The sequence below is a fragment of the Vanessa atalanta genome, chromosome 11 (assembly GCF_905147765.1).
Source record: "Vanessa atalanta chromosome 11, ilVanAtal1.2, whole genome shotgun sequence".
Classification (NCBI taxonomy): Eukaryota; Metazoa; Arthropoda; class Insecta; order Lepidoptera; family Nymphalidae; genus Vanessa; species Vanessa atalanta.
In genome coordinates this window covers 5262036-5272361 of record NC_061881.1, presented here as the reverse complement: position 1 = coordinate 5272361, position 10326 = coordinate 5262036, and the positions used below count along the sequence as shown (strand labels likewise).

The 10326-nt window shown below is 32.2% G+C and overlaps 1 non-coding gene across 1 annotated transcript; it reads right to left on the bottom strand.

Annotated features, from left to right (window-relative positions):
* Nucleotides 1-7821: 7821 nt before the first annotated feature.
* LOC125067559 lies at nucleotides 7822-7928 on the bottom strand. The gene has a single exon (XR_007119734.1). It is a non-coding gene; the product is annotated as a U6 spliceosomal RNA (small nuclear RNA).
* Between the last annotated feature and the right edge of the window lie 2398 nt (nucleotides 7929-10326).

The following is a 10326-nucleotide window of genomic DNA, read 5'->3' as shown; positions in this document are numbered from 1 at the left end:
AAAAAAAATTGCAGCAGAAATTGCAAATAACACAAAGTTTTTTTTTTTATTCATAAATATTTTATAGCAAGGAGAAAGGTTGGTTTAAAGATGAGTCAGCCAAAGGCTTAGCAGCTGAGAGAAACCTGAGAGAAGTCACGAGCAACAGATTACCAAGATTTTTATACCCCTAAGCAAAAGAATTTAAACAAAGAAAGTAACATTTAAAAGTTTCAAAACTCTTTTATCCTTAGATAAAACCCTTAAGCTATCCAACTTCAGCCCAGTGATATGACTAATATATTTTCGAATAAAAAAAACCAGGTTACTACATTAAAATGGATTTTTGTTAGAATTTCAAAAAATAATTACAATCTCCCATTTTTAAATATTCTATTATTTTTGAGGTTCTTCAACACCATCCGTTTAAAACCAATGCATGCATTAACTTAAATTGGATACGTCACGTTTTAAATACTGAAAAGGTGTTTTAAGATAAACTCATTTACATTCCGTAGTTTACATAAATAACGGCAGCGATATTGTCATGCGTTACTGGCCGTGGACCTTTCGCCTCATATTCATATCGCTGTGTATGCTAATGAACAAATTTGAGGCTGACAAAAACTGCTAAACTCACCACTTTCAGTGTTAACAGATTCAATTTAAACAGCTTTGTAGGGCAAATTGCGTGGTTAGTATGTCACTACGCGATTAAAATAGGTAATACGTGAAACACAGGCTAAAAGATAGATTACCCGAATGATGTTACGTATAGCACAGGCTGTGAGATAAATTACGCAATTGATTCTTCGATATTGGCTTTTATAGTGATACATGCGTACATTACTTTATTAAAGGTTGCCATTATTCAATTTTTATTATATGGCTGTACGAGCCATAGTAAACAGAGCATTTTATTGAAGTTTACATTTGTTATAGTCTTAGCTTATTTTCAAACTAATTGATTTGAAAACAGTTTTTTGTTGACATTTTTAAATAGTTTAAGCATTTAAGCGACACTACTGAGCTAAAAACACGATTTGATACATTTTTATTAATATCACTAATAGTAATTACTTTATATTAATTGCGTATCCAATTACGAATGAGCGAACCAGTGAATTAAGACTTTAATTATATAAAAAATATTTTTTGTACTTAAATACAGTAACTCGTTCTTTCCAAAGTGTGTATTTAAACGCTTAGATTAAATTTTTGAGTTTCTATTTACTCAAAGTGTTGGAAACATTAAACCTTGTCTTTAAAACTGAAGGCGTATTGAGAGGCTCTGCTCATTTTCTCGTTAGTTAATGACTATAATTTCAACTTGATAATGAATACAGTAAGTTCGTTTCGTTTGATTCTGAAAGGTAAAATTTGACTAAAATAAATACTCTAAGTAACATAACCTACAAAGATAAAAGCACTAAATAGCATGGTGACATTTAAAAACATCGGGGAATTGCTAATCGGGCCATGGCTCTATAATATCACGTTTCTTTATTTCCATGATTATGTTGTTTTCGCCAAAAACACTTTAATGGAAAATATATAAAACCGACATAAATAGACACGATGTAAAAGTATTTTGATAAGGTTGATGTCGATCTACTGAATACTTTGGAGATTTTTTTTATCAAACGTAATACCCAAGATACAGACGACCGATAAAGTGTATATAGAGAGAATAAAGTCAAGTAAGGGACGCGCGAAATATTATTTGCTTGAAAAATATATATCCAACTAAGTCCACATTATCAAATCCATACGTCTTGTATAATCTAGGAACATTACAAGTGCCGGCTGCGATTCGCCTTCCGCACCGTTGAGATATTGTAATGAAATCCAGCCATCTGTTTTCCCTCCAAAGTAATATGATGTGCGACCTGCGCCTGCTTTCCGTACCACTAGATTATAATAATGTGGAATGACTGCACCCATTTAGTCCAGAATTATAAAGTACACTTCCAATATAAGTTTAATTTTATTATATGTCTATTAATATATTTCGACGCAAAATACGAGTAATAGCAAGAAACGTATATTGTTGAATAATATTTGACTTTTGAACATATTTCGAATCAATCTCTCTCTCTGTACGTTTTAATGATTCATGTAGTTTGTAGTTAGCTTACACAGTAAGCAATCTGCTCAGATAACACACAGCGGTTGAGTACATAATTGCGAACATTTGTTACCTCGACGAGTGATAAAGTTTATGGGACGGTGGGTAGAGCCAAGGCATACAAACGTCGCATGTGATCCAATGGCAATAATCACTCATTCCTAAGTCGATAATAGTGATAATATTGCGAGGCCTGTCTATACAGTGAATGCTCTAATATGCGATTTGTATTCACGGTCGTGTTGTTTATGGGCCATTGAGATACGAGCACCCATTGCTGCGCCCATTGGCTGGGCAATTTACATCGGAACGCTACTTTTGTATAGATAGTAAGGCTGTTCGATTGAAACGCAGCTATGTTCTAATTACGCGTAAAACCATGCGCAATTTCATTCGTACACCAACATTACGCCGGGAAATTCCATTCGCTGTGAAGAATATTCATCGTGTTAATTTTAACTTGAATGTTCATTTAAAAGAATATAATTTACAAATCCGAAAAATGTTTTTATGATATGTTATGTTGAGTTTAACGTGTTTGTATAAATTAGGTTACGTTATAATTACGGTTCTAATTTTAAAGCAACCTATTTCGCACATATATCACATTACACGGAAATGATGATTTCGTATGATAATTCTAATTTTCTAGTTGATCATCACGATGTATTAAAATCGTATATATGAATGCTATGAAATTCTATGCTATTATAACATTATATGACATGTCCTTTGTATATGTTATGTCATGGATATTTTTTAATTATCCATTGATATATTGAGAAAAACAATCGTGAAAATATAGCATGGAGTGTTTTTTTTTACATATTGAACTATTAATAAATATATTTTATGGAGGTAAAACTAAACAATTAAATGACAATAAATGTTTTATATTATTTATGATTCTTTATATATTCTAAATCGAGAATATACTATAAACAGTTTGATATTAAAATAATACTGTTTCCTCATTTATTGTTTAGTTATTTGATATTTGTGTTAAAGATTAATTTATCGAAATAGAATTGCAATTGAAACCTAAACTTATTTTGCTTCATTATAAGTTTATAACATTAACGATCGAATGTTGTAAACTTCGGGATCTTGTCGTAGTTTATTATAAACATACCTATTTATCAGTCAAAGTTGCTAGGTAACAAACGAACTTATTATCATTTTAAAAAACTTTCTTAATAAACGACCCGAGTTTCGAGTTTTGTGCACTACAATCACGAAACCAATTCCGCCTTACAAAACGCAATGCAACTTATTTAATAGTAAATTTCACGTTGCTACTGATAACGACATTTTACTTTGGATATATTTTATTTAAAAAAAATATATACAATTAAAACGAAATTCAAAAAATAGCTGGAAGTGCTCTTCAAATAAATATATATATCCATTGCCCAAAACAAATGAAATTGCTCATCAAAGCCGCTAAATATATCTATATGTTTGGATGTTAATCATCCAAACATACATAATATAACATTACTTATACTTATTATTTCTTACAAAGTTTTATGTTATTTTTAGTAACTTCAAAAAAGGTGGAGTTTCTAATTCATATGTATATATAATTTTGTTGTTAACTTGACTGATATTAACATAAAACTTTGTAAGTTGTAATAAAACAAACCTAGTATAATAAGTTTCATCAAGTACACTATGTTCTTCTAATTAAATTGAGAATTAATTTTGAAACCCAAATCCGAAAACATAATTCTAATTAACCTTGTGTGAGTTTATTTAAAGGGAAACCATTATAGCGCTAACATACTGTTTATACATAGAAATATAACCCCAAAACTTCAAACGCAGAAATCTGTAACAGAATCACGGAAATTTATCTCCTGTATTAAAATTTAAACGGAACCGGACTATATTGCACTATCGCAAATATTAATGTGTTTTGATTAAACGACATAACACCGGTAAGCTCTTTGTAAACAATGTATAAAATTTTAATAAAATTATGTGTTTTAGTGTGTTTACGATATTAGTGCTAGCTAAATTAATATAACATTGTTCGATAGGTCTCGATATTGTTTACGAGCGAGGCGGTTAACGCGAGCCCGACATAATGACTAAGCTACACAACAGCCATAACAGCTAGCTATAAGCGAATGTTATAGAGCTCATTTAATCCAAATTAATTGTCCATGGTTTTGATAATTAGGTTACCGTGATAGCAGACAAACCTTATTTCAAAGTGATTTGCATTGTATGCGTTCCTAAATCATTCATCCAATTGAGTTGAAACTATGTAAAATTGTTGTTGATTCTTGCATGAAGGTTTCAGGTATAGTACCATCAATGAACAATAGGAAGCGCTCGATTTGTATTCGATATTTGTTTAAAAAAATAAATAAAACGGCTTTGTAACGAATGCCAGGCGTTTGCTATTGCATGAAAAATATTGAATCAATATTTCGATTTTGTAATTGATATTACTTTAATTTCCCTTTTCACATCCTGTATTTACAATTACATATGAAAAACTGGTATACATTTTACGTAATCATTTATCTGATAATAACGGCAATCTGTTAAATTGTTTTACATCTAAAATACATTGCACACACAAAGCCACTTTAAGCGCTTAAGTGGCAAGAAAGCATTATGGTTGATGTCGATACAAGGAAAGATCCACAGGCATTTTAAGTAAATTAATGGCCTTAAAGTATTTTCCTGAATCAAGTTAAATGGTCGCCCTCACCCGGCTCCACACTTTGTCGTTAAATAGGCAGCCCACATTTCGACGCTTACTTAAAAAAAATATTCCTTGTAAAAATATAGACATTACTACTAAAACTCTGGGAAAATATTTTTATGCACGAATAATACATTTAAATTTATCTTTATATATGTAAAACGAGAACATAAGATTTACAGACCATATTAGATTATTCATTGTGCACATAACAGCCTGTACAATCAGATCAACGAAGTGACGTGGAGCACTCGGCGAGATCCTGTCGAGAGGCCATTAAAACGCCCTCCAGCGTGCCCATCTTCCTGAGTACCACACCTAACTTTTACAATAACGATACTTTTGTCTTATTCTAAACATAAAATATTATAAAATAATAAAATATAAAATAAATAATATATTAACCTTTTTAGATGTTAATCGGATTCTTTGCCTATTATCATCTACAAATATTATACGGTTACTTTCAGTATTGTATTGTCCTAACAAATCGTATTCAAGTATGAAAAACCAAGGCTATATTGTTACATAATCAAATTTGTAGCTGAATTACGTAGAATGTGCAGATGGCGCCCAGTAAGTAAGTAAAGAGCGAAGTGATAGGGTCCCAATATACGTGTCTCGATTACTGACGACTGCTTTCACATTTTTGATATTCAGATCGAGCAACCACTGAGAACAAAACCCCAGTTAACTTCGCAATATTGAAAGCTTATGGATTTTCAATGTTCCCAGCAACAATTTGGTTGTAATCAATGATCGAAAATAGGAATCGTTACGATATCTCACGGTTTCGAAATCGTAAAATAAAATACACCTGCCAAGCTTCACACGTGAAACACAATTAAACGTATTCTAAAACTCAGTCATGCTTATCCCTCAAAATGTGTAACCGTTTTGGTTGGAAGCCAATTTTAATTGAATGAAAAAGTGATCGTCTATGCATTTTTTCGTTTTGGATGATGGCTAATGGAAATTGGCAGTGGTCTGGTACGCCAGTCGTGCCAACTTTTGCAGAGCCAGCTATCGCTACGCTCCAGTTCGAAGCTACGATCGAGACACATCATTTCGATTGAATAATGGTCATATGGCATTTGCGTTTTTGCCCATCCTTTCATTTAGGCTGGCTATCATTCTTAACAAAAAACGTTAGCAAGCGATTCAATGTATTTTAATTTAAAGTTATTAAATGGAAACGTTTAATTATCTAATGTATTTCAAATCATTAAAATTGTATATTATAGTTAATATTTGTGACATATTTTTATTGCAATAGTGAAGAAACTGGTGTAAGCTGAAGAGTTAATTTTTCTACCACAAAATGTAGTCGTATAATTTGGAAGTCATGAATAAAATATTCCTTATGTTGCCTAAACCTAACCTAATAAAACACTTCAATACACATTAGACTTATAAACGTGTACTTAAAAATTGTATCAGAAATTCTCATTATATAAACAAATAGTTCCTCTCCAAATTGAATGGAATATCCTATTTGAATGATTTCATTCATCTTTCAATTGGGAAGTCGATCGTGTGTGCCCCAAATGGACGTATTGGCATGCAAAGCCTTGTGCAGTTTCTATTGAATTGTAAATTTCATGTCTGAGACTCTTGTAAAAGTTTGCTATAAAATACTAAACTCAAGTATCTTAAATTAAATTAAATTATTGTGTTTATTTCTGATTATTATGTATATATCTGTAATTTCAAAATACAATACATTATGATACATCGGCTAACCAATTTGGCGAACTATAAAGTATAACCGGATGTTTGCGTTGAATGCGTTTTGTTTATCAAGCCTGAAAGTTGTATTAATTATTAAATGTTGAGCATCATATATTTATTGGGTCGTGATTGCATGAGAGCCCTCGCGAACTCTCCATTCCCGTGCCACGTGATTTAATGAGTGAGAATATTTCATGTATCGTTAGGGATTGCGTCGAAATCAATCTCGATATTAATGACGTGTGAAATAAACTGAACGTGTGCTACTTTACGCAAAAATTTACCTTGCAGAAAATTCGATTTTTTTCCACCTTATTAATAATTATACTCGTTTCACGCTCGAACGGAAACGAAAAAAGAATAAATGCAAACAAATGTTTACGTATATGTAAATACTGCTATCGATACGATTATGCCATTTATTAAAGAGTTTTATTTCTTTTTCAGTTGTAGTCGGTGGGGAATTGAATGTTCTCAGGTAAGTGATTGATGTCTTTATCTCGACATTTTCAAAGCGAACGCGGTATTTCAATTCGCGTGCATTGTACCGTTCACAAAATATCGGGCGTCATTTTGTAATTCGTGTATTGCTTACTGTTACTTTTATTGCGGATTATAGAGGTTGATTTTGCGTTCGCAATATTTTACAGGGAAAAAAATTACAGATAGTACATATTTAACCCTTGTTTCCATAATACGATTATATTAAAATTCTAAAAAAGTAGACTTGACTGGTATTAATTCATAGTTTTTTTACGTTATATACCTTAGAGAGATTTTGATAAAAATTCGGTTTACAATTTACGTATTATTACAACCATACTTATCGTCTATGAAAAAATATGAGTGTATTTAAATGACGTGGCTATGAACACACATGCGAGAAGCTAATGATATAAATATACATTTTGTCAAATTGAAAAAAATATTCAGAAGTTGTATATAGACTAAACTATTCAGGCGACATTACTGCCGATAAGAAAAATTTCAATTGAAAAAAAAATCAAGTATTCGTTTAAGTTTTGCGACGACAAATATAAAAAAAATACGATTCTGAAAGTACGGTATCGAGAAAAATACAAATAAAACGATTCACTAGTCAAGACTAGAAGTAAAACAAACACCATTAAAGTTACAAGTCCTTAATGTATACAACTGTAATATAAATAAATTAACCATCAGATTTAATCATTCAGGAATCGAACCCGTTATAAAACTAGTTTTTAACGGATTTAATCGCGTATATTAATTATTTTAACATCCCAAAAATGTGGAACGCTTCACGATTTTGCGTGTCATCCTTGCGCAGGGGCCATGCTAATCTTCTCTGTATCGTTCCAATTTTAGTATATGTACTGCCGAAGCGAGTACTCGCTTCGGCAGTTTTTATTTCAATGTGTAATAATCGCGAAAATCTAAGACAACATTATCGAACCCGTTAATTTTAAAAATAAAAGCTTAATATTTTATTACATGAGGTAGCGCCGCTGAAAAGGATTTACAGCTCAATAGTAATGTTATGCTCCAAACCTACTCCTCAAAGGGAGAGGAGGTCTTAGCCCAGCTGTGGGAAATTTACAGGCTGCTAATGTAATAATATTAAATGGAAAACTAAAACACAGTACTCATTTTTAATGTACGGATGTATACACATAACTCATTATACTAAACTTAATCACAAATCTAATAAATAACAACTAACTAAAGTAGACATGCTGAGTGTAAAGTTATTTGAGTACCAAATTTTTATTAATACAGCAATTGTCAGAAGCATTTGTTAGCCGTTCTTCAAGTCGCACGTTCGCGATACCTATTATTTTATCACGCCCGAAGCTCATATTTTTCATCTATGTTCCATGTGAATTTTACGACTTTGCTGGATTTTCATTTTCATATTTGGTTTTAGCGACACGTAGGTACTAAAAATGAAAAACTTTGCTATGTTTTTTGCTAATGCATCGAAGAATATTCAATTTATTTAAACAGCCGATATAGAAAAAAATCGAAACGAAATAATGTTAGATACGGTAACTAACTAAATTTAGCTTAAATATTCATGATAATTTGGAATGAGAGGGCAATTATTATTTTAATACGTAGTAAGTATTATAATGCGTAAAAAAAGACGTTCTATTTGTTTTTAAATCTAATTAGTCGTCTTTCAACAACAATGTTTATGATTTGTACTTACCATTCTTTTTTAAAAATATAGAATAACAATAATAATATAATGCTGGTTAAGGATTAAGGATTAGGTTGAGCCGAGATGGCCCAGTGGTTAGAACGCATACATCTTAACCGATTATTTCGGGTTCAAACCCAGGCAGGCACCACTGAATTTTCATTTACTTAATTTGTGTTTATAATTCATCTCGTGCTCGGCGGTGAAGGAAAACATCGTGAGGAAACCTACATGTGTAATTTCAACGAAATTCTGCCACATGTGTATTCCGCCAACCCGCATTGGAGCAGCGTGGTGGAATATGCTCCAAACCTTCTCCTCAAAGGGAGAGTAGGCCTTTAGCCCAGCAGTGAGAAATTTACAGGCTGCTAATGCTAAAAAAAATGCTAATGCTGGTTAAGTTGGAAGCAGCAATTGAATTTATTACAATATTTTGAAAGATATTTTATCCAAATAGTGTTTTAACTTCAACTTCACTTTTTTGTAATCCAAATACAGGACTATCGTTTTCATGATGCATAAAGTGAAATATATATCTATTGACTGATATATTTATAGTTGATTTTGAATCGTACAGATTACATCGCAAGGTTTTCTTTATTATAATAATAAAATTATGGTCATACATACATACATTTTTACATTAACAGCCACTGCTGGGCCAATGCGGGTTGGTGGAATACACAAGTGGCATAATTTCGTTAAAATTAGACACATGCAGGTTTCCTCACGATGTTTTCCTTCACCGCCGAGCACGAGATCAATTATAAACACAAATTAAGCACATGAAATTCAGTGGTGGTTGCCTGGGTTTGAACCCGCAATCATCGGTTAAGATGCACGCGGTCTAACCACTGGACTATGTCAGCTAAATTATGGTCAATTACTAACATTAAATATTTGTAAATTGTAATTGTATGCACAATGAACATGTTTAAAAAAAACACCTGTAAACGTCCCACTGCTGAGCTAACGCTTGCTCTCGTTTTAATGAGAACGTTTTGAGCTTAATCCACCACGCTGCTCTAGTGCAGGTTGAAAACAAACGTAGCAGATTTTAAAATGATGTTTTCTTTCACGATCACCGAGCATTAGATTTTATGAGATTATAAGATCAAATTAAGGCATATGACAATTCAGTGGTTTGAACCAAGAATTATCGGTTAAGGTCACGTATTCAATCCACTGGACCATAGCTGCTACATATATAAGATATATTATTATTAGTAAAAATTTTTGTCTATTGAAAATATTGAAATAGAATAAGCTTTTGAATACTAGGCTAACGGCAACACAATTTACCGCTAGCTTTTCTTTTCATAAATATAAAAATTTGTTTCTTTCGGAAACAGAAGGCTCTATTGAAAAGTCTATCGTGTGTTCGGCCACACGATTCATGGATCTGTCAGGGGCTCACAACCACAGCGTAAAGCGAAACGTAGGTTGGAAACGAAACCCTGCACCGTTCACTGTGATTTTATTCTACTTTTTTCCGTAACACTATTCTACAAGTTGTGATCTATCAATTCGGGTATGCTAAGAGAAAATAGGAAAACCACGGGAAACGAAAAGCCTCTGACATTCCGA